The 26,253-nt window shown below is 42.7% G+C and overlaps 1 protein-coding gene across 1 annotated transcript in view; it reads left to right on the top strand.

Annotated features, from left to right (window-relative positions):
• The first annotated feature begins 956 nt into the window (after positions 1–956).
• mctp2b (multiple C2 domains, transmembrane 2b) overlaps positions 957–26,253 on the top strand; it is a 116,834-nt gene continuing 91,537 nt past the window's right edge. Inside the window, exon 1 of the mRNA XM_054734839.2 lies at positions 957–1,108. The gene's annotated coding sequence lies outside the window, so the exon portion shown is untranslated. The remainder of the gene's footprint in view (positions 1,109–26,253) is intronic.

Below are 26,253 nucleotides of genomic sequence, written 5' to 3'. Positions count from 1 at the left end.
CAAGAATTTCACGAGCGAGAGTTGACCCTGAAGAACGTGGCACATTGCGGGCAAAGTGGCAATAGCTGTCTTGAAGCCAGCGATAGCGTGGTGTTATAATTTCGAAGCTTGTGACATTCACAGGCGCACTGTGTGCCATTTCGCAAACAAGTTGTTAAGACTATAAGTATTTTGACTTTGAAAAGAAATGTGATTGTCATGGGTGGCTAATAATTTTATCCTAAACCTTCTTTAATTTTATCCTAAACTATTATTTTATCAGGTGTGTGATGGAACAGTCGTGTTACTGTTGTGATTAAACTTACCAATTACAATGCCTTTTAGGTGGAGCCTCTCAAAGGCCACCTTCCCATTTTGCCCTCGCCAAGTAAATTCCCCTGGTGAGGGCATTAGTCATGGCTCCTTTGAGGACCACGTGTTACACATCAGGTTATAACTGAAACAAATGTTTAAACTCACTTGTAATTACTTTCACAAAACAAGTTTTTCTTCTTTAAATTTATAGTCTACTAACAAAGCTTTCATTTTAAAGGAAGAAAGAAATAAAAATAAATTTTACATTGCACCTCACAAGATGAACATTTAAGTGAATGAAAATCAATTTAAATAACTATGTTTTCACTTTCAACTGAAACCTAAACCCACTCTCAATAGTGAATTAGCTTTCCCATCTACATAACAACATCTCGGCAAGCTAACTGTAGTTACCAGAAACTGTGACTTTTATTTTGATATTACAACAGGTTACACGGCGTCAATAATTTGTGATTACGAAACTACACTTTTTGAAATGCTCATTTTATTAAGTTATAATTTAAATTTAACGATGACAAATATTTGATAATACAGTAGGTAACAAACAAATGGGTGTACATTTTATTTATTATTGAAGATCCGGTGGCACGTGCTCACCGGAAGTGCCTTTATTTTGAACCAGCCTGGTGCGCAGCCTTATTATGTCGTACTTGATTTTGTCAACTGCAACTGGGGGGAGGAAGTCCCTCCGTCGAGCCCACTATATGTTCTGACCTGTTGATGAACGGCTGTTAAATACTCAGACGGGATGTGAAGGAGAACCTGTGCTCGGAGGTTCCACGTAACCCAAAAGGTAAATGTTATTAATTAATTAGGCGATAAGTAGAAAGTTAGCTGTGTGGGGGTCTTTGTGAGGTGGGGCTAGCCAGGTGAACGTCACGTTTCTGTTCAGCTTCACCTGGCGGACCGTGGTCCTGTAGGTACCTGCAGGTAGCCTGGATAAAAAAATGTTTTATTCTATTAGTCAAGAGTCTTACATTAACACGATTGAAATTATACGTAATGATTGTGTACAACACTTATTATGAAACGGGCTGTGTGTTGTTGGGCAGTTGAAAACTGATGCCAGTGCTGTTTTTTGGGAGAGTCTTTTAATAAACTGAATAAAGACTGAAAGTGTAAAGCTGTTACAGCTCAAAAGCTACCGATGGATGTTTTAGAGAAATTTGCACCTAGCTGGACTAGATTTTAAGATTTTTAAAAGTCATACTTTCAATTTATAACAAGAGGTTTTTCAAACACACAAAACAGTCAGGCTCATGTCTGTGTTAAAGTTAACAAATATTCTGGATCTTCAGTTCACTGATGCAGTTTCTGCACAGAACTTTTCAAGGAACCACACACTTTGTAACAGATCCAGGAAATAGCATACCATGTCCTGACATGACTGCTGTTGTTTCTCAACACAAACGTGCAGCTTAGATGTTCTAGACATCCTGCTTCTTCTACCGTCTGCTGCGTTTTGGGCTGATTTCTTATGTTGTCAGGAATCAGAAACTTTTGTGATGCAGATATTGAAAACACAGATAGAGATTCACTGCTTCCTTGTCATTTTGGCATCTAAAATTCAAAGGATGTATTCAGCAGAAATACTTTGATGCTTAGCTTAACTGACCACTTCTGTTTCTGGTATATGATTTTTAAATGTGTATAGATCATCGGGTATAGATGTGTAATTTGGGCAGCATGTGTCTACCTGCTCCAGCACCTGTTTCACTTGTGACAAAGCCAGACATGGTATTTCTGAAGTCTGAATGCATTGCTGCAGTTTACTAGTTGGACAACATGACTAACAAATGACTTCCCTGTAAATCCTAACTAAAATTGTTATTCATTAATAGGTCTGACAGTGTTTGTCCTGAGGACGTTTATACTTCAGATCACCATAGCATTTTCTTTAACTTGTCAGTTTCTGCGTCCCCACCTCCTGCTCGCCGTATGGTTAGTTCTCGTTTTCTTAATGAGAGCACAGCTAGCAATTTTTCCTCAGCTTTTGATCCACCATGTTCTTCTGATAACAACCCAGATTTCTTAACTTCTCAGTTTAACGAGCACTGCCTCTCCATTCTGGACAACATCTGTCCTGTCAGAACCAGATCAGTTCCTGCCGTGAACCCTACTCCCTGGTTTAATGACAGCCTTCGCAGCCTGAAGCGCCAATGCAGAAAAATTGAACGTTTGTGGAAGAAAACCCATCTCCACGTCCATCTGCTGCACCTAAAGGATATTCTGACATCCTTTAACTCTGCAGTCAGAGACGCTAGGGTTTCCTATTTCTCCAACCTGGTGTCCCAGAGCAAAGGGAACGCCAAGGTGCTGTTTAACACCATCAGCTGCATCGTCTCTCCTGCCTCTCCTACAGCCTCCATCCACTCTGTTACAGACTGTGAGAACTTTCTGTCTTTCTTTGTGGACAAATTCAATAAGGTTAGATCTAGCATCTCTCCTTCAGCCTTATCGCTGCCTCTCCCGACTCCAACCAGGCCCATCATCCTAGATAGCTTTGCTCCTGTTTCTTTGCCTGAGTTAACCAAACTAGTTAACTGTATGAAGACCTCTGCATGCCCCCTCGACATCTTACCCTCATCTTTGTTTAAAAGTGCTTTTCAGTCTATCGGTCCCAGCGTGCTCTCTATAATTAATGCTTCTCTGGTCTCTGGTCAGGTCCCTGCTTACTTTAAAAACGCTGTAATCCACCCGCTTCTTATAAAACCGAGTCTCGACCCCTCTCTCCATAGCAGCTTCAGACCCATCTCTAAACTTCCGTTCATCTCCAAGATCTTGGAAAAGGTTGTGGCTAAACAACTCACAGCTGCTCTTGATGAACATAACATCTATGATAGCTTCCAGTCAGGTTTTCGTAGAGCTCATTCTACTGAAACAGCTCTTCTTAGGGTCTCTAATGACCTTCTGACTCACAGTGATGCAGGGGACTGTTCTGTTCTGGTCCTGCTGGACCTGACTGCAGCCTTTGACACTGTTGACCATCACCTGCTACTGGAGAGGCTCAGAGACTGGGTAGGCCTATCAGGATCTGCTCCGGAGAGTAGGGTTGTCACGATACTAAAATTTCAAACTCGATTCGATACTTGAAAAAAAACTCGATACTCGATTTCGATACTATTTAAAAACACCCATTTATCGAACAAGTTTATTAAAAAAATAACATTCCTCAATTTATATTGCAAAAATTAAATGTTAAGAATTAAGTGTATTAAGTGCTTAAACCTTTCAAGTATCAGCATTTTTTAAAACGTGCATACAAAAGCTGGCGAAAGTTAACACTTTAAATCATGAATTGTCTCACTGTATATACACTATTTGCAGAGTGATGTTTTGCTGCTTAAACTCTGTTTAAGGTGCATTTTTGTCATAAGATGTAATGCCATGTGTTTTGTTCTGTACTTTTGAACAACTCTGTTGGTCAATAAAGGGAGAAAACGAATTTCTCCACAGTAGGACAAAGGTACATCTACCGGTAGTCTTAATAAAAAACAGACTGGCGCACGGCAGTGACGTCATTAAACGCGCCGGTTAGATTAGCCGCAGCTAGTCTGTTCACGCCTAGAAATCCCAGACCCGCTCCAAACGAACAGGGGAATCACGTTAATGATTCCTAACAAAACCTTTCGACATGAAGATGTTTTGGTGCAGATAATGTCTTATTTCGAGGCTGCACCATGGGTGCCCGTCCGCACCCGTTATATGGATATATACGCAGACGGTGATTCGCCGATGGATCTAAATACCCCGGGGAATCCAAGTAGCACCAAAGTTGCCAGCGTGAGTAAACAAACATACTGCATGCTAGAAATTAAGTCCGGGTTGCCATAAACGGGAGTTTCCTTTAAGCACATGAGCGTGAATATACAACTACGTGTCGGACTTGGTATGCTAATTAAGTTGGGCTGTGAAGCGCCTCCCAAATTCGCTGTTTATGTTTTTGTTTATTTATTTGACAGACAAAACTTGGATTGGAGACAACTCGCGTGGGAAATTGCAATGTAGCCATGCGGCGTCTTCTTCTGTTTGTCTGGGAGGCGGAGGCTGCTTTACGGCATCTGGCTGTCGTGTGTGTCGGTGTACTTGAAGAAGGCTGTGTATAATAGTCCATAATATCGATACCACAGGGATGGAATATCTAATTTAGATACCACTTTTAGTATCGATTTATATCTGGGTATCGATTTTTTTGACAACACTACTGGAGAGGTTCTCCTCTTATCTCTCTGAGCGCTCCTTTTCTGTGGCCGTCTCCAAGTTTAGGTCCTCCACCACCTCTCTTACCCATGGTGTCCCACAAGGTTCTGTGCTGGGGCCTCTGCTCTTCCTCCTCTATCTGCTTCCTCTTCAGCACATCCTGAGCTCCTTCAAAGGAATCTCCTACCATCTTTACGCAGATGACATCCAACTGTACATCTCCTTTAAGCCCCATGAGATGTCTAAGCTGCAGCTGTTACACACCTGCTTAGACTCTATCAAAACCTGGATGGCTAGGAGCTTTCTACAGCTGAATGAGGGTAAGACTGAGATCCTCATCTGTGCCTCAGACAAGCTGGTTCCCAAAGTCAGAGACTCTCTTGGTCAGCTTGCTTCTCGCACCAAACCTTCCGTCAGTGTGACCTTTGACCCAGATCACACCCTGGATTCTCATGTCAGTTCCCTTCTTCGCTCTTCCTTCTTCCATCTCAGGAACGTTGCTAAGCTGAGTCCCATTCTGTCCTGCTTTGAACTTGAGACAGTTATCCAAACCTTCATCTCCTCACGCTTAGACTACTGTAACTCTCTTTTCACGTGTGTGAGCAGAACCTCCCTGAACCGTCTACAGGTGGTTCAGAATGCCTGTGCTCGGCTTCTGACCAAGTCCTCCAAACACACCCAAATCACCCCGCTTCTCCTCCAGCTTCACTGGCTGCCAGTCAACTTCAGGGTTCATTTCAAGATCCTGGTTCTGGTCTATAGGGCCTTACATGGACAAGCACCATCATACATTGGTGATCTTCTTAGTCCCTACACCCCCAGCAGGTCCCTGAGGTCCAGTGACCAAAGCCTACTGGTTGTGCAGCACCAGGCTAAAGACCAAAGGTGACGGATCATTTGCTGCTGTGGCCCCCAGACTCTGGAACTCTCTCCCCCTGAGCCTGAGATCAGTGGACTCAGTGGTCTCCTTTAAAAAGCAGCTGAAGACTCACTTGTTCAAGCTTGCTTTTGTATGACCTTCTTCACCACTCTCAGAATGAGACACACATGGATGTCGCACGTGTAATTATTGTGTAAAGAAGATGCCTTTAATAGGTGCTGTGGAGGAAAACATAGAAACCAGCAGAGACACAGAGGCAGAAACAGTCCAAAGTTTGGTATCAAAAGTGTCACTACAAGCAGATTAGCTAATGCTAGCAGGTAGCAGGCTCACGATCAAGTGGGTTCAGAAAAAACACGATGGTTGTGAAACAGAAAATCTAAACTCTACAAGAGGCAGAAAAGTCCCCATCATCATCCTGTTCATTAGCTGTCTGCAGCTCTACGGAGCACAACCGGCACCGCTGCAGTCAGGTTGCTCTGCCCAACACCACTGAAGGAATACGGCAAGCCACTATTTTAACTTTTAACAACCCTGTTAACAAACAGAGCACCATCGTGTTCTGTTAAAGAAAAGGAAGGAGAGAAAAAAAGTTTCCCTAGCATTTAAAAAATTTCTCGTTTAATCCAATCAATCGAGTCGAGACCGATGGTCGAGACCCCATGCAATTCATTGATGATCCAAATAATCGTTTGCTGCAGCCCTAGTATGGCATTAGCGGGACTAAGTTAAAGGGACTTTATGGACTTTTGAAATTTTATGCTTGCGATTGCCCCTCAGGCCAAAAGCGTAACAGCAGCTTCAATAGTAGGCTCGTACACGAGGCGCGCATGCTGGACGTGCTCACTCCTTAACGAAAACAACAGCTGAGACAGTCCCGTGTGTGTGTGCGCGTGTGTGTGTGTGTGTGTGTGTGTGGTAGGGCTGCAACAAACGATTATTTGGATAATCGATTAATCGGATGGGGTCTCGACACGATTAATCGATTAATCGGATTACATAGGGACATTTTTAAAAACTGCTAGGGAAACGTTATTTTTCTCCTTCCTTCACTTTATTAAACACACCATTATTAGAAAACAGTTCAATAGCAGAAAAACAACATGCCATCACCTAAATTGTCTTATAAGGTGTATAGACAGAGACCCTAAGCTACACCTATCTGTGACCTAAAATGCTTGGTCCAAGTTAAACAGCTTAAAGAGCAAGTCACCCCCAAATAAACTTTTTTTTGCTGATAAACTAAATAAACGAGTGTCTAATCGTGCTGCAGACACGTGTCGTCAATAATTTGGCACTTCAGTGCATCTTAGTTAAAATTTAAATATTCTGCCTAAAACTGGCAGTGTTGTGCCGTTGTCAGGTAAAAACTCTGCACTGTATTTTAATTTAAATCTGCCACCGCTATTGGCTAAGAGGTATGCTATGATGTCATCTGGTACATTATGATGTCACAATGCTGTTGTGAGCCTATGTGTGTGTATTTGTTAGCAGCTCCGCCCTCTCGATCTGCCTGGCAACAGCATTTGTTGCATTTTTCAAACATGAAGTGGGAGTGGAGTTAGAATCTGGTAGGGGTTGACTTGCTCTTTAAAGAGCAAGTCACCCCCAGATCACATTTTTTTTTTGCTGATAAACTATATAAAGGAGTGTCTAATCATGCTACAGACACGTGTAGTCAATAATTTGGCACTTCAGTGCATCTTGGTTAAAATTCAAATATTCTGCCTAAAACTGTCAGTATTGTGCCGTCGTCAGGGAAAAATTCTGCACTGTATTTGAATTTAAATCTGCCACTGCTATTGGCTAAGAGGTATGCTATGATGTCATCTGGTATATTATGATGTCATAATGCCATTGTGAGCCTGTGTGTGTGTATTTGTTAGCGGCTCCGCCCTCTCGGTCTGCCAAGCAACAGCATTTGTTGCATTTTTCAAACATGAAGTGGGAGTGAAGTAAGTTTCTTGTAGGGGGTGACTTGCTCTTTAAAGAGCAAGTCAACCCCTACCAGAGTCTAACTCCACTCCCGCTTCATGTTTGAAAAATGCAACACATGCTGTTGCCTGGCAGACCGAGAGGGCGGAGCCGCTAACAAATACACACACACTCAGGCTCACGACAGCATTGTGACATCATAATGTACCAGTTTACATCATAGCATACTTCTTAGCCAATAGCGGTGGCAGATTTAAATTAAAATACAGTGCAGAGTTTTTACCTGACAACGGCACAACACTGCCAGTTTTAGGCAGAATATTTAAATTTTAACTAAGATGCACTGAAGTGCCAAATTATTGACGACACGTGTCTGCAGCATGATTAGACACTCGTTTATTTAGTTTATCAGCAAAAAAAGTTTATTTGGGGGTGACTTGCTCTTTAAGGGCAATTCTCATCTGTTTTGTTTGATCTCATCTGTAGACATTTATTATAATTGGGGATGTCAAACAACTAATTTTTAAATGTAATTAAACATAGGCTGTGAATTAATCAAAATTAATCACTATTTCCAAAAATGACTGAAACAATACCAAATAAAACAAAAATAAATGAATGCCATCCTCCTTGCGATGATGCCCTGGGCAACTGCCATAAAGTCACATCAAGAAATGTTGCTGATCATTCCAATGATCCCAAATAGACTCACATTAGGCCACATGAAAGCAAATGAACCCAAAAATATATTAACCAGTATATAACTGCACTCTCACACAACACGCCTGCAGCAACAGTTAGGACTCCTCCCTCCCTTTTAAAAGCGTTTTCGCTTCTGAGAACATTGTGGTTGTAAAACCACATGCTAGTAGTCTGGCCCCGGTGTAATCAACCAGTTTCTGCGGAAATGTGACGGCGGAACCGGTTCGCAGCGGCGCGAGTCCCCCCCCCCCTCCCGCCTATCTAATAGCGTCGCGCTTACAATTTTATAGACTTTTTTTAACGAGCCTAGGGCATGTCTAGCGTGTGTAATAATCCGGGGCTTGGGTGAATCACTTTTGAAAAGTTTTTAACTTACCCGGACACCGAGCTCTCTTATTCCTCGCTGATGATTCTGACATTCTTGCGTTTAAGACGCTGCATCATCACAGTAGTATCCCCGTGCCATGCTAAGTCTGACCTACAAACGTTGCATGTCTTCGCCTGATTTAACTGAAAATGCTCCCAAACTTTAGAAGTTTTTACTTTTTGGGGTCTTGCTGCTTCTGCCATGTTCCTCTTGCAAACACCTGCCGGCTCTCCACCGGTCTGCGCGCAACGGCGGGCGGGAGGGGAGGGGGCTTTTGGAAGAGTTGCGCAACACAACGAATCGATGACGCAATTCGTTGCCAACGCTTTTAGTAATCGATTTTCATCGAATTTATCGATTCGTTGTTGCAGCCCTAGTGTGTGGCCCGGAGGACAGAGGACAGGAGAACGCGCAGCTAATTAATTAAATAATTTGGTTCTGTACCTTTCTCTTCAGCACAGCCGACAAAGGTTTATGATGGGTCAGTCCTCCTGCATGCTCAGATCATTCCCTTCCCTTGCTTGAATAATTGTTCCAAAATGAAAGTTGAACCCACATCTTTTTTATCTGTGAATTCAATGCCGTTCGGCGAGTCTCAAATAAAAATTTGGGCATCTTACTGTAAAAAAATTACGATTAATGTAAAAAAGAAACTAAATGAACTATGTTTGCATCCAGAATTGAACCCAGGTCTTCTGCATGAGAGTCAGACATCCTACAAGGTGAGCTACACACCAGTGACGTTCACAGAATCTGTAACTTTTATATCCTTGATAACACCTGAAACAACGTCAAACCAAAGAACGGTTCGGAACAAAAATGGCTATTTTGTTGCTAATTTGCAGGAAATATCTAGAAGAAAGTAGCTAAGGGTCCTCAGAAATGTAGCTAGGTTTGTCACTAGGCGTTAGGAACAGCGACAAAGTCGCTGAGTTGGCACTACCTCTCTCTCTGCTGCTAAAGTTACGGATAGCAAATGCTACGGGCTATGCCTGAGCGTGAAGGCGCATGAAGCAGCCTGCTCGACCCGAGCAGCTCTCTTTTTCTGTGATTTTACAGAAAAACAGGCAATCACAGTAGAAATGCCAGGGCTCATTCTACAGGACCAGGGCATTGCAGGAGAATGTATGAAGAAGACATTAATTATTTCTATACAAACTTCCATAATGCCCCTTTTAAAAATGAGTACGTAAGCCGCAGGTGGGATTACCAAACTGTTGTTTTGGACCTTCATCGTTCAGAAACTCAATTACAAGCACTATTACTAAAACAATAACAACAGAACACACATAATATCAACAACTTTTGAAAAAAGTAGCATTTAAAAATAATTTTCTCCTGAAAAACCAGCATGTTCACCTTTTTCGGCTTCAACCTGGGACATTGTGGAACGGATGCTGAAAACCCGCTTTGATGTGCTTGTGGCACCGACATGCGGGTACTTTGGAGCTAGTCGGGACATCTGGGGAAGGCAGGCTGCGTATTTCTACCAGAAAAGCGCGTTCTCTCTTTTAACAATAGGTTCCTTCTATTTCGGCTACGACTCACTCCTCTGCCGAGCTGATAGGGCCTGCGACTTTCGCGATCATTTTTTGTTTGCACAAATGACCTCAACAGTGTGTCATTACACATTTTAAAATTTGCTTTGAACCCGAAATACTGCCAAACAGTTGTGGTTTTTTTATACACCGAGTCAGCTGGTTCATGTGTTGCTATTTTTCTATGGCTGACGTCACATTCATAAACTTTATGGAAAGTCTCTAAAATTGGACAAAACATTTTAAACTATATGTGAAACAGAAAATTCAACCAAGCATCCGTTTTATACATTTAATGACCTTTATTTATCCTTTTTATCTATTTATTTTTAAGCATTGTCTCCAATGTGCAGTTTTTCATGATGGTACTGGAACTGACACATTGCTACTTTTTAACACTGGCTGCATACGATATTACTGTAATACCACTCAAGCCTAGTGGGTGTAGAAAAGATGGTGAAAACACCGCTAATATAGACCGATGTAGCGGGAATGTAAAAGGAGAAAAAAAGATGGGCAAATGCGAGAGGGTGCTCGCTGCAGACCCACAAAGGCGGAGCTGCACCACAGTCAGCCCCGCCCATTCACGCAAACTCAGCCTAGCCCACTGACTGCTTCTGTTTTTGTTTTTTAATTTTATCGCAAACTAACCTGACCCACATGAATTACGGCTGTTACTAATTTACAATTGTTAATGCTATATTCTATGCTCCATTTAAGCAAAATAAATATAACTTGCTACATGACAAAGCCTGAATATATCCCGAAATGAAAAGGTTTCTTTTAGCAAATATCTAAAACAGCATTTAAGACTTATTGTTGTGTGTGCTCTAGTGCAGTGGCATGATCATCAGGCTTAAATTTAGCTTTCCCTTCTGCTGATGCTGGTTCGATTCTCGTTGGGGTTGGCAGCAATCTATTTAGCCAGCTGAAACATTTAATTTGTTTATATTTTAGTTGTAATGTTTATTTTCTGCAAAATATTTATGTCTCTAAAAGTTCTTTAAATTTGGTCGTTCCTAAACAGCATATTAGTTGAAACTCTGCTCACAAATGGACTCACACTGGCTAAATAAACAAATAAATAAAAAGAAAAACAGACACATTAGTCATCATATTTTAAACGGTATACCATTAAATGGTTGAAAACATAGTACTGGCAAGTGTAGCTAGAAAGGAAGAAAAAGTTAATGCCACTACTGGGAGGCGAACTTACACAAAACTGCATGCCAATCTGACTCCTTAGCCACTTCCCCACTACATCTGATGGCAAACAAGTGGCGTTACATGTAATTGTGCCATCCAGTGTGTCTTTGTAGATGGGATGTATGGTTTTTCCGGCGATGTCTCAGTAGAAGTCAGTTCAGAAATAATTTGTCAGAAAATTCACAGAATATCCAGATTTTAGAACCAAGAGCAGACCCGCTTCGGGGAAGGAGACCAAATTGAAGCTGAGATGGGAGGAAAATGCGTGAATGAGGCCAAAAATGGCTTTGGCGTATTTCTTATGAGGAAATGACAATATAACATGGGAAAAAGTTCCAAAATTTAGATTTATTATTATATGGAACCTTTACAAAAACTGTTCAATTAACCTCTCAACTCCATCCTCAATCTTGCATTTTAGATTATATTAGCTATAACACCCTCTTTGGTTCCAGAATGCTATCAAGTCTGACAATGGGAAGGAATTGGACTGACGCAGATGGAATGGGCGGGGCTGACTCTGGTGCAGCTCCACCTTCTGGTGCAGCTCCACCTTCTGGTGCAGCTCCGCCTTTGTGGTTCTGCCGCGAGCACTACTTGGCAGATGCGGTAAATGTGAAACTGAAAGTGGTGTTGGAGGCAAATGTAAAAAGTAAATGTGCGTCATATAATTGATATGAATATTCCAGCGATCGTAATAAAACATCATTACTAAAAGGACTTTACTTTTGAAATCAGTACCGTAATTTCTGGACTATAGAGCGCACCTCAATATAAGCCGCATCGGGTTAAAAGCCGCAGATATCTACTGAATTGAAAACGTAGTTTAACTGAACTTAACTGAACTGATCAGTATCAAACAAAACAGAAAAATTATTGATTTGTTTATTCATCGTCCTCCTGCGCACTGAAACCACTGAAGTCATCTTCTTCTAAAGTGTCGGAGTTGAACAGCCTCAGAAGAGCTTCGTCACGTACCTTTTCTGTGGCGATGTCGGTGTTGCTCTCCGTGTTGCTGTCATCATCCCGGGGTGAAGCTGGGGAAACAAGCAGCGCCGTTTTACTGTGAAAAAAAAATCCTCCTGGGCGCTTTCCGTAGCACTCCTTTAACCATTCCTTCATTAGACTTTCTAGCATCCATCCTTTCTGGTTGATTAAAGCCGCACCTCATTATTAGCCGCATGGTTCAAAGCGTGGGAAAAAATAGCGGCTAATAGTCTGGAAAATACGGAACAAATGTACTGTTTTTATGAAGCAAAGAGCAAGTTGCCACATGAGAGCTGAGCGAGATGAAATGAAAACGGGGTTCACCTGACGGTCTGTTTCAGTGATTTAGCCAAAAACCGAAAATGCACTTTTGGGTCATTTTCGACCAACATTTTTTGGTGGCTGAATTTTCGGTGCATTCCTAATTTCTTTTTAAAAACAAATGCAGATATTTCACAACTGAACAAGCCACCACTACATCACATCACTCATGGTTTGAGATGATCTGAGCTTTGTGAGATGTTGCATTATCCTGCTGATGCTGTTGACAACAAATAGCTTCATGGTTCCTTATGTTGTGGTTCCGAGATGTTGTTCTGCAGATCTTTCTTAGGAACCAGTGGTCTTTGAGCTGCTGTTGTCATTATATCATGACCAGGTTCTGCAAACCCTAGAGATGGTTGTGGCTCCAAAAAACAATAAGAAAAAAACAGTGCTGAGTTGAAATATAACTGTTGAAATCCCAGTACATCAGTAGCTTCTAAAACCTCTGACCAAATGGTCTTGCACAGGCAACCATGAGACTTAGGGCCAATCATTCTTTTTTACACCTTCCAGAGCAAAGGTAGGCACAATATAGGCTAAAATATTACCATTGACACTTTTGAGATGTCATTTTTATGAAATATAATTCAATTTTTGTGACGCAGCTCTTGAACCCATCAGTGGTTATATTTTACTAACCAAGGCAGAGCTGCTGTTTCCTGGACGTTAAACCAACAACAGCCTTCTCTGTTGAGAGTCAAGATGGATGAGTCCATGAATGCTAAGTGACCGTGTGACATAGATTTGTTAGGCTTTTCAAATCCTAGTGTTTCATTGTCTAGTTTCTATCAGAAGCTAATGCAGGAGATGGGTGTAGGAGACTTTTCTCATGGTCAGAATGACTGAACATATTCAGAAATACTAATAAAAAACAGGGATTTCAGTGAAATTGACATTTACCATTGGAATGTTGTTGGAAATAATCCGTCTGCAAACCCTCTCAGGTGCTGGCCGTGGTTTAACGAGCAGTCTGAAATCACAGTCACATTCTGGCTCTGTTATTGAGAGCTCCTGAAAGTAAAATCAGACCATTCTGCTCATTCTTCAGGAAGACTTCAGTTCCTTCTGGAGACAAAAATCCATTTTTGGATTCTAGGCATTTTTTAAAGTCAGTGGCGGCTGGTATTTCTAAATACACATATTGAGACAACCACACATTTTGAATTCGAGGAGGATCCAGTGCGCATGCATGCGCCAGTTATAGCACGGGTCTATGGTAAAGATTTCTGCGCCCGAAAAGAAACAGGAAATACGTCACAAGACGATTCGGTCTTGGTAAAAGCTTGAGAGCATTTTTAAAACTACACACTTAAATGCAGATTACACACAGCACTTATAGTCTGTACGATGTAAAGATCGTTTAGTTTAATTTTGTTGTATTTTTTTAAATATATTTTGTGATTTCTATCTTCTTGTTCTTCCTGTGAGACCAGAAGGGCGGCGCCGACGCCCCAGTACCCCCTGCGGACGAGCTGCCACTGTTTAAACTGCAAACTAAATAAGAAAGAACTTCTTCACAACTGTGGAGATTACACTTCCTGATAGCTATACGGAGATACTGAGGAATTCAGGGGGATTGGTTTAAATACCTAGAGGGAGGAGTCGGTTGGAATTAGAGGCCGTCCAAAATGTTTTTTTTAAGGCCGATACCGATTTTAAAAGAATTTTGGTGCCGATGGTCGATATCTAAAGCCGATTATTAAGGCAGATGTATAAGTTTTAGCAGCACATTGATTGTGAAAGTCACTCACTGTGTGCAATATAAATGAAATAAGTTAATAAATCTCTTAATATTTATTGAACTTCAAATATAAAACAAACACAAAACTTAAAAAAAAAAACTGTGTGTAGGTTGGGGTCCTTTGGGTCCTTTCTCCAGTCTATTAGTGGCGGCAGTTGGTCACATAAGTGCCTGATTTATTTATTTTTATCGGCTTTTAAACCGATGGCCGATATAGAAAAAATTCAATTTATTGGTCGGCCTCTAGTTGGAATGACTCAACAACTCCATCCACCTGAATGCAGCCTGCTGGGAACACCAGCCAGGATTTGCAGATGAGAAACAAAAGTGCACGTGTGAAGCCAATGACTGCTTTGGGGGTGTTCATGAGGAAATAACAATATAATGTGATCAAAAGCACCAAAAAGTTGATTTAGAATGATATAAGATCTTTAAATCCTCTTTCTTCCTCATTCTGATGTAATTTTTAACTTCAGCATGTAGTTTTCAACACATCTTGATATCTAAATTGATTGATTTGCTGCACAGTAATTGGATATGAGCTATTTGTGTAACAAGCAATTGGACATGTGTGCCTACTAAAGCGGTAGGTCAGTGGTTTTCCCCGGGATGCACCATGAAAAAAAAAACAGCTCAACTGTTCAGATTGTGTTATCATGTCAGTGTTTTCATGTCTTTTTTTGCACCCAACATCTCAGATTGTCTGTTTCACTCCTACACTGCCTGCTGGAGTCTTTAGACAAAGATCATATACGTCAATGATTAACCCTGAGCATCTCCAACGACCCAAACAGCTCAGTTTTCAACACTTTCATGATGTAGAGATCATTATGCAGACATGAAATGACCACATTTGCCTGAGAAGAACACCTGCCCTGGAATTTGACTAATAAACAGTGTGGTGCCTTTCACCTAGTGGCCTGAATACACTTAGTAAAAGCCCACAGGTCATATACAGATTATTGCTTTAAACAAGAACCAGAAACAACGGTAACTTTGAGTGACAAATGATCAGTTCCGTTTTATGAGAAGCTACAAATGATTCTAAATGAAAGGTGGTTAAAGTTTAACACGAGAGTTGAAAAGATTGATTGTACTACATTAAACCACAGTTTTTAACCAAATCAGAGTGCAGAAAAACCAGAGTCTGAGGTGGATCCATCCATCCTGCAGCAGACAGTTTTGTCCTAGAACTCATCCTACTGACCTCTCCATGAGAGACTCTTATCGGGGTATTTGATGTGTAAATTAAAGGCCAAGTCCCCAAGATCAAGGCAGAACAAACAGCCAGCAGGGCAGAGGTCAAGTTGGTAAAGCTACAGTTACAAATTTATAAAAAGAGCTAACTTAACATTTTTTAAAGGCCTCTTAACGTTCTAACACAGTGTGGTGATATTGTGGAGATAAAAAAAAACTAAGTGGTTAAAAACTTACCTATCTGGTTACTCCACATACGTAAATACGTATGAAATCATGAGCATTTTTTAACCCAAAGTACCCCTGAAGGACTTAGTTGTTCGTCCTTTTATCAAAACTTATTCAGAGCCTGAGAGGGTTAAAAGCTGAGCTGTAATCCATAAAGAAAATCTGGACATAGCTCTGCTGCTGCTCCAGGTGGCTCAGCACAGGGTGGAGAGCTACCGCGAAGGTAGCTGTGGATCTGTTTGAGCGATATGCAAAGGAATGTGTCAGAAGTGGAATACGGAAATATTAAACAATTAGAAAAATGAGCAACATTGCTACCTTAAAAAGTAATTCACAATGTTAACACGTTTTTTATCAACGTACTTCCTAAACAAGTGAAAGTGAAACTTAAAGAGCAAGTCACTCCCAAATCAAATTTATTTGCTGATAAACTATGCAAAGGAGTGTGCAATTGGGCTGTAGACATGTGTAGTAAATAATTTGGCACTTTAGTGCATCTTAGTTAGAATTTAAATATTCTGCCTAAAATCGTCAGTGTTGCGCCCTCTTCAGGTAAAAAGTCTGCACTGCATTTGAATACAAATCTGCCATCGCTATTGGCTAAGAGGTACACTATGATGTTAGCTGGTACATTATGATGTCGTTGTGAGCCTGTGTGTGTGTGTGTGTGTGTGTGTGTGCGTGCGCACGTGCGTGCGTGTGTGTGTGTGTGTGTGTGTTAGTGGCTCTGCCCTCTCGATCTGCCATGTTGCATTTTTGAAACAGGAAGTTGGAGTGGAGTAAGACTCTTGTAGGGGGTGACTTGCTCTTTAAAGGAAGACTTGGATGTGTTTCCTTTTTTCTTTTTCTTTTATTACTTTGCTGAAGGACTGAACCGGGACTCTCTCGGCAGATATCCAAAATCAAATTACCTAGATTAGGAGCAAAAAATGTGATCAGAACGTCCCTAGGAAAAAACTTGGGATGCTTCTATCCAATCACGTGATCGGAAATCTGACTTGATCACATGTTTTTGAAAGGAATCAGGAGAAATAAATCAGATTTAACCTTTTAAAACAACAAACGTGACTTTTAGATTCACCCCGAGATAGATATTTTCTAATAGAATGAAAATGGCTTAGTTTTAATTACTCAGGACTCATTATTGGCAGATACTCAAAATCAAATCACTCACAATCGGATTGGGAAGAAAAAAATGTGATCAGAACGTCCCTAGGAAAAAACCCTTTCCTGGTCTGATGAGTCTGGATTTCAGTTGCAACATTCAGATGGTCGGGTCAGAACTTAGTGTCACCACCAACATGAAAGCAGGGATCTTTTTTGCCTTTAATCACTGCGTTAACATGCGCATCAGAAAACCAAACTATCTTTGTTTAATATTTGTGTTGCTATAAGCTAAACCAGAAGAATGCCAACATGAAAGAACACATACACACACCATACCAGAGTACAACACACTTCATTTGAGAGTTTGATTTTCTTCCGTACGTGTAAACTAGGACATAGGGTCCCAGGTTATTACTTTAGACTGACCTAGATTGATTTAGAATGCACGTGTAAATGCACTAAAGGCTTTAGGCTGATGCTGGTGTTGGCGTAATATTGATGGTGGTGGGGGTTCTACACCCACTTTGGACCACTAGTACCACCTGAGCCTGGTGAAGAGTTATGATAATTCTGAAGCAGGACAAGGTCCAACCTGGTAAAGATGAATTGGCCACAATCATATAAAGTCAAATAAAATGTAATTCATAAAATAATACCTTTTGCATCCACTAAGGTTGGTGCTCTACAGCTGGAGGACATTCAGAATTCGAAGAGGAGAGTTGTGCACCAACACAACCACAGATATTTGATTAGGTGCAAAAACTAACGTTTTGACACCTTATGTGTCTTGGTCATACCTGGACTCAGAGTCTTATTGGTCTGTTTTTAGTTTGTTTTTTGGCACCTATTAAAATGCCTGTACTCATTTGAGTTCTCCAGCTCTCCTGCTTCTCAAAATGTAAATCATTTTCTTCATTGTTCAGTAAATCAGTTGTGATTCTCTCTTATCAGTGTGTTAGTAGTTAGGCTCGTTAGGGACGGGTTCTCTGATCTTACCATCAGTTTAGTGTTTTCCTTCACTGGACCATTTCTATTAGGTTTAATACCTTTCACAAGAGTTGTCGTTACAATGTGCTTCTAGGTAAAGTAACTCAGCTGCTATGGTTTCCATAGACCAAACCATTGAACACCTGTCTGGTTGGAATTTGCCTGACTGATTTAACCCTTAGCATTCCAGCGCCACGCCCATGGACGAAACCTGCCCATTGTGTTAATTAAACCTTGAAATTTAAGGGGTTAAGGCCTCAATGACGCAGAAATAATGCAACGTTTACTTCTGCATTTGAAGTTTACCAGCAGCTGAGGGGATTACATCACTGCTTAGTTGCTTCAGCTCTTATCATCAAAGACAGCTTCCTGCACGTTTACAAAAAGACCAACATCTCAGTAAACACTATGTAGTGCAAAGACACCAATAATGCATAAGTGCAGTTACAGCAAGGGTTACAGCAAGAGTTACAGCAAGGGCCACAGCAGATCTAAAAAAACTGTTACTTTGTTTTCATGTTTTTGCATCCATTTGCAACATTACCTGGGACAGCTAGAACTGTTGGATATAGTTGCCTCTGCTTGCAGTGTAAGGTCATGGCTACTGGAATCCGATATCATTTTGTTAATTTTGTTAATATTCTTTCAAGTTTTTCGAGAACACTAACCCCCAATCCACATTGGAGGTATCAGCGGCACACAACAGCAGTGGTCCGGTTTAACTCATGTGCTTCGTGGCACATCAATTCACACATCTCGGACACGGAGCAGCTTCTCCACCGTCCTCCTTGCTGGATTCGTAAGATCGCAAAATCCCTCAAGACTTCAAAGGTCACGGCTTGTTTATGCCATTTGCCATTAAATCAAAAGAAGGAGGAGATCACTTTTGATATGACTGTATGATGTCATATACAATGTTGTACCTCCGCACTGCCAAGATTAAAGCCATGAAAAGACACTGTTGCACTTCTTGAAAGATGCTGGGAAGAAAGAAGCTGTAAATTGACATATATTGATGTAATCTACATAGATTACAAATTGCACCTCTGCAATAGTCTTATTTTGAAAATTACCAGAGATTTTACGCTTCTATTTGTGTTGCAGCTTTATTCAGTGTCAAGTCAGCTTTATCTTAAACCATTTCATACTGTATATTTCCAAAGTCACAAGTAGCTGCTAAATCTCTTAAAACAGCCACATGCTGTAGATTAGTGTCTGTTTCGGTTTGGGCGCACTTTCTGAAATAAATAAATAAATAAATAAAGCACTCAGCAACAGTATTCTGTTTTGGATTAAAGCGTCTTCCATTGTATTACCTTGCTCTGGTAGGTAGCATGTAAAACAGACATCCATCAGTTTAAAAGTGAATTCTCGCCTTGCAAGCAAACCGTCTTTATGGCTGTTATTGGCTTCAGTGTATTCTATCAGCTGGAAACCTGTACATTTTTATGTTACTGTTGCTACTTTCATGCAGCCAATTTGTCTCAAAGCTGAGTTGGCATTTGGGAGTCTTTAGTTTTTTGCAAGGGGTCAGAACGTGGCGGTAATGTGGCACATTTTTATTGTATTATATTAATTTAATTCAGTTGTCAAGGTAATTAGTATAGACGGAAAAATTTGATCATGCATGATCACTAATATGTATACTCCCTACTTCCACAAACATTTATACTCATATACTTGTATAAGTATCTACACCTTTCACATACATACACATGATCACTTGAACATTCCATGACTGAAAAAGAATTAGGCAGTAGTAAAAGCTTATATTATTGCTTAACATGCGTACAAATCAAATATTAATTCCCTCAATTTGACTATAAAGAAAATGTATAAACGTAAACACACCCACCAAAGTCAAATTAATACCTTTGAAAGATACACTCAACAAAAATATAAACGCAACACCTTTGTTTCTGCTCCGATTTTTCATGAGATGGTCTTAAAGATCTAAAATTCATTCCAGATACACAATATTACCATTTCTCTCAAACATTGTTCACAAATCAGTCTAAATGTGTGATAGTGAGCACTTCTGCTTTGCTGAGATAATCCATCCCACCTCACAGGTGTGCCACATCAAGATGCTGATCCAACATTATGAGTAGTGCCCAGGTGTACCTTATACTGCCCACAATAAAAGGCCACCCTGGAATGTGCATTTTTGTCTCATAGCAAAATGCCACAAATGCCACAAGCATTGAGGGAGCGTGCAATTGGCATGCTGACAGCAGGAATGTCAACCAGATCTGTTGCTCGTGCATTGACTTCCGGTTCCGGTTGAGTGAACGCTGGCGCGTCTCGCTGCCGCTGCTCGCCGGCAAACAAACTTTTTGTGTTTTTTTCTTCTTTTTCACCCGAGTCATATCCCTGTGTTGGTGAAAACTCATTTTCACCTACCTGCTCAGCTTGCGTTCTGGTTCCACGTCACCACCTCCCTGCTCCACTCCATAATGTGGTCCAGCAGGATTTCTCTGTGCCTCTCACTGGCCTGGATCATCCTGTCGCTCATTCTTCTGTCCGTGGATGGCCTTCTCCAGTACTCGGCGGCGGAGCTCTTCAACCTCCGCTTTCACTACTCCGGATCTCCTCCACCAGCTCTGTGCCTCTTCCCCGACATCACCTTCCAGCCTCGCCGTCGGTATATCCATCGGGGGTCCCGGCGGAACCTCCATCTCGACGGCTCCAAAGGAATACCCTCCTTCTGGTTCACGACTAGCCGGCGGCTACCCAGGAATACCTGCCAAGCTGCCGACTCCAGCGTGTTAGCCCGGCTGGCTAGTCGGGCTAATGCTCCTGTCACCAGGGACTTCCGCACTGCTAATTTTGGTCTTCTCAACATTCGCTCCCTCTCTGGTAAAGGACATCTCCTCCAAGATACCATCAGTGACCATAAGCTAGACTTTCTTTGTTTGAACGAAACATGGCAACAACCCAGCGATTTCTCACAACTCAATGACTGTACTCCTCCCGGATTTGTTTACCTCTCCAAACCACGTGGGTCGGGCCGCGGCGGTGGTTGGAAGGTCCTTCCCGTAAGCCTTCCTCCTCTCACCACTCTCGAATGCCTCGCCTGTCAACTCTCCGGCCCGACCCCCACAATAATTGTCACTGTTTATCGTCCCACCAAGTTCAGCCCTGAGTTTTTAAATGAACTCTCTGCTCTTTTATCCCATCTGTCCGCCCTTTCCCCAAATATAATTTTACTTGGTGATTTTAATATTCATATGGACAATATGGCCCTCCCCCTCAGCAAAGACTTCTCCTCATCTTTGGACAGCCTCAGTTTTCATCAATATGCCAATTTTCCCACTCACATTAAAGGTCACACCCTGGATTTAATCTGCTGCTCCGGCCTGACCCCCTCCAACTGTACAGCTGACCCGCTCCCTTTCACGGACCACTTCCTCATCTCCTTTTCTGTTCCCCCCGTCTCTCCATCATCAAGTCACCACGTATCATTTCTTTTCATAATATTAAGGACATTGATCTAGCCTCCCTGTCCTCCAGTTTTGCCACCCTGACCCCTAATTTGTCCTCTACTTCCGATGATCTTGTCATTCAGTACAATAACGGTCTGGTTTCTATCCTTAATTCATTTGCTCCCATCAAATCCCGCTCTGTATATTTTACTCGGCCTGCTCCATGGTTCACCCAGGGGCGGCGTTAGGCCCGGCTACTTGGGCTGAAGCCCCGGATCTTTCATGATAAGCCCCGGATCTAAATCGCGGAAGTAACATGCAGTACCAAAGTCACACAGAGAGGGCGCAGCTGGCAGTAGTTTGTAAAGTCCCATTTAGTCGTCACACACACAGGTGTGTGGTGAAATTTATTGTCCGATTTTGACCCATCCCCTGAGTTGCAGACACGCCGCGCTCGGGAACTATTTGGTGGTTTAACCCCCCAATCCAACCCCAATCCAATGCTGAGTGTCAAGCAGGGAGGCATTGGGTCCCATTTTTCTCAAAATCTTTGGTATGACCCGACCAGGAGTCGAACCCCTGATCTCCCGATCTCAGGGCAGACACTCTACCACTAGGCTACTTAGTCAGTATACAGTTTACCTGAGACTGAAGAGAAGCCCTTCAGCAGCTGGCTTCTGCAGTCTCTGTCTGAAACGCATGAGTGAAGATGGATATAAGGACGTTTTTTTAGACCAAAAGTACAACGACAGAACCCCAGCTCTGATGAGACTGGTGTTGACTCAGGTTTGTGAGTCTTATTTGAAAATATTTGTTGTGCTGCTGGTTTGCCTAAAGTTAGCTTACTATCAGGTAAAGTTGTTGGAGAAAGAAAGGGAATATTCACTATCATCTCACACTAAACACTAACAGGAACAATACTCTGCCCTGAATATGCTGAATATGTAGCTTCAGATTAAACATTATGTGGTACAAGATATATATATATATGATGTTGACTAGTGCGTGTCACGTGTGTGCGCGCATGCGTGTGTGTGCGCGTGCGCGCGCGTGTGTGTGCGCGCGCGTGTGTGTTAAGCCCCGGATCTTCTTCAGTCCTAAATCCGCCCCTGGGTTCACCCCTGCCCTACGCTCCTTGAAAGCTACCAACCGGAGGCTTGAAAGACTCTACAAGAAAACTGGTCTCACCATCCATAAAGACTTATATTCTGCTCAGATTTCTCTCTACAAGGACTCCATCTCCCATGCCAAATCTCAGTATTACTCCGGTCTCATCTCGTCCAACTCCAGCAACACTAAGGCATTATTTTCCATCATTAGCAGCATTTTTCAGCCTCCCGACTCCTTACCCATCCATCTTTACTCTTCAGAAACCTGTAACTCTCTCCTTCAGTTTTTTAATGATAAGGTCAATGGAATCCATCTCTCTTTACCTCATTCCTCCCCTCCCTCTCCTTATTTATTTGAACCCTACATTCAGTTCTCCTCCTTTGAACTTCCCCATCCCTCAGAAATATTAGATTACCACCAGATCACCAAATCCAAACCTTCCACCTGTCAACTGGACCCTATTCCAACAGTTTTAGTTAAATCATGCCTTTCTTCTCTGCTCCCTTTTACAACAGCCATTATTCATTCCTCACTATCCTCTGGTACGGTCCCCTCCCTATTCAAATCTGCTTCAGTCAGCCCTATTCTAAAAAAACCTGGTTTAGATCCCCATGATTTCAATAACCTCCGTCCCATTTCCCACCTTCCCTTCATTTCCAAAGTCCTAGAGAAAACGGTTGCATCTCAGCTCCATTCCCATCTCACCCGCAATAACCTTTATGAACAGTTTCAGTCTGGCTTCCGTCCCCACCACAGCACAGAAACAGCTCTCCTCAAGATCACTAACGACCTACTCATTGCTGCTGATTCTGGTTTAATCTCTATTCTCATTCTCCTCGATCTGAGTGCGGCCTTTGACACCATTTCTCATTCCATCCTCCTCAATAGACTCTCTTCCTTAAGCCGGGCGTACACTGTGCGACTTTTTCACTCGCAGCGTTCAGCTTCAGCTCAAACTGTACGACTTCCTCGCAGAGCAGATCTCACGAGTCATGTGCTCACACTGCACGACCCAGTTCTCGCATGCGACCTGACTGCTCACACTGTACGTCTGGTAGCAACACGTCGGCCCTAAAAATGTGCTAAAAATAGCAGTTTTTACTCAACACGTCAGACTTTTTTGTCTTGCCTGTTGTTCTTCGGGAGTGCTGCAGGACACACAGGGATTTATGGGGGTTGGATGAGGAAAACGAAATAAAGAAAGTGAATCTGTGTTTTGTGATCAGTTTAATTTGACATGAACACGACAAACACGCTTTCTTGACAATCTTTGTGAGTAAAAAAACGTGTAGAAACAAAAACGAACAGCGTGTGTTATTAGGGAAATAGCGAGCGACCGGCCGGCGTTGATGCAGGATTGCGCGCGCATGCGCCGTGAGCGGTTCTGATACTTTTTGGATCGTAGCTGCTCGCAGCTGCTCGCAGCGCCGCTTCAACAGTGCGATACCCTCACGAGGGACGAGCGAAATATTAAACACACCAGAAGTCCCTGCGACCTCACGACTGCTGATCGGCGGCTGGTCACGTGGTGTTAATCGCCTCTCGTAACCCCCTGTACACTACACGACCGCTCGGTGCAAAACTCGCCCCGATGTCGTGGCTTCTCGCACGACTGGAAAATCGGCTCAAAAAAGTGAAAAAGTCGCACAGTGTACGCCCGGCTTTAGGCATCACTCACACCCCCCTCCGCTGGTTTCAATCTTACCTTACTGGCTGCACTCAGTTCATCCAGTTAAAATCCTTTACCTCAGAACCCTCCCCAGTCAAGTCAGGTGTGCCCCAGGGCTCTGTCCTGGTGCCCCTCCTCTTCATAGTATATTTCCTCCCTATCGGAAAAATCTTCCGCAAATTCAATATCCAGTTTCACTGCTTTGCGGATGACACCCAGCTCTACATTTCCAGTAAGCCCAACTCAACTCTCCCACCATCCTCCCTTACACTCTGCCTCTCTGAAATCAAATCATGGTTCACCTCTAATTTCCTCAAACTCAACGGCAATAAAACTGAACTTCTTCTAGTTGGCACTAACTCCACCTTCTCAACATCTGACAGCTTTTCTTTAACAATTGACAGCACCATAGTCTCCCCCTCCCCTCACGTCAAGAGTCTGGGTGTCATTCTTGACAGCTCATTTTCTTTTCAAGCTCACATTAATAACATAATTCGGTCAGCATACTTCCATCTACGTTCCATAAACCGTCTCCGTCCCTCACTGACCCCTCACACTGCCGCCATTCTCGTCCACAGCCTCGTCACCATCCGTATCGACTATTGCAATTCACTTCTTCATGGTCTCCCCAACAAACTCCTTCATAAACTGCAAATGGTCCAGAATTCAGCAGCCCGTATTATCACCAGAACCCCTTCCTTTCACCACATCACCCCGGTTCTCCAGCAGCTTCACTGGCTCCCAGTTAAATTCAGGTCCATCTTCAAAATTCTCCTCCATACCTACAAAGCAATCCACAACCTCTCTCCTCCATATATCCCAGACCTTATAAGTATTCACACCCCATCTCGTTCACTCAGATCTTCTTCTTCCATCCATCTTGCGGTTCCTTCTGCCCGTCTCGCTACCATGGGGAGCAGAGCTTTCAGCTGCTCTGCTCCTCGACTCTGGAACTCACTTCCCCCAGACATCAGGAACATCGACAGTTTTACCCTTTTCAAATCAAAACTCAAAACACATATGTTTAAATCTGCCTACAACCTCTGATTTTATTGAACTGTTTCTCTCTTTGTTTTTTCTTGTTTGGGTTTTATTATTTTTTTATTGTACTTTATCACGTGTTTTCTGTAAAGTGACCTTGGGTGTCCTGAAAGGCGCTTTAAAATAAAATGTATTATTATTATTATTATTATTATTATTATTGAATGTTCATTTCCCCACCATAAGTCGTCTCCAAAGGCATTTCAGAGAATATGGCAGTACATCCAACCGGCCTCACAACCGCAGACGACGTGTAACCACATCAGTCCAGGACCTCCACATCCAGCAGGTTCAACTCCAAGATCGTCTGAGACCAGCCACTCAGACAGCTGCTGAAACAATTGGTTTGCGTAACCAAACAATTTCTGCATAAACTTTCAGAAACCGTCTCAGGGAAGCTCAATTGCATGCCCGTGGTCCTCATCAGGGTCTTGACTACACTCCAGCTCATCGCCGTAACAGACTTAAGTGGGCAAATGCTCACCCCGGCTTTCCACGGGAGCCGTCAGCAGCACGTTACTGCAGCAGCACGTCATAGCTGCTGATAGGAACCGCTGTGGTCAACAGAACCTTTTCCACTGGAGCCGTCGGCAGCCGTCAGCAGCGCGAGTCGGCCGCGTCTCAGGAGCAGCATGTCGCGGCCTTTACGCGCCGGTTCTATTTTCTACGCGCGACGCCTCTGAAACGGGTCAAGTTCGACATTTTTGGGGAAGGAAAGACAGGAAATCGGATGCGGAAATGAAGAGAATCTACCGAGATTTTCAGAATAAAGAACGTACTGCCTTACGGTTGCTTTACTTTTAAAAAAGTTACTAACTGTGCGTCCCCGTGAGGTTATCACCTAGCTAGCGGTCTCCTTTGTTTTTCAGGTCCGTATTGGCGATTATAAAATGGACAGAACATAAAACACAAACCATGTTGTAATTTTCTCCTGCTTGTTGTTGTGTTTACTGACGTGTGACTTCGTGCTCTGTCGGTGACAGCTGCTCCCCTGCTGCTTCGCGTCTCGTGGGAAGGGCCAAGCAGCAGCTTACGCGAGCAAGATGTGCTGCTGCAGTAACGTGCTGCTAACGGCTCCGGTGGAAACCCGGGGTCACATTCGATGGCGCCTGGCACGTTGGAGAGGTGTTCTCTTCACGGATGAATCTCAGTTTACATTGTTCAGGGCAGATGGCAGACAGCGTGTGTGGCGTCATGTGGGTGAGCGCTTTGCTGATGTCAATGTTGTGGATCGAGTGGCCCATGGTGGTGGTGGGGTTATGGTATGGACAGGCATCTATTATGGACGACGAAC

Source organism: Nothobranchius furzeri, chromosome 9, assembly GCF_043380555.1.
Source record: "Nothobranchius furzeri strain GRZ-AD chromosome 9, NfurGRZ-RIMD1, whole genome shotgun sequence".
In the NCBI taxonomy this organism is placed as follows: domain Eukaryota; kingdom Metazoa; phylum Chordata; class Actinopteri; order Cyprinodontiformes; family Nothobranchiidae; genus Nothobranchius; species Nothobranchius furzeri.
The sequence above is the reverse complement of the archived record's forward strand: the minus strand, read 5'-3'. Positions and strand labels throughout refer to the sequence as shown.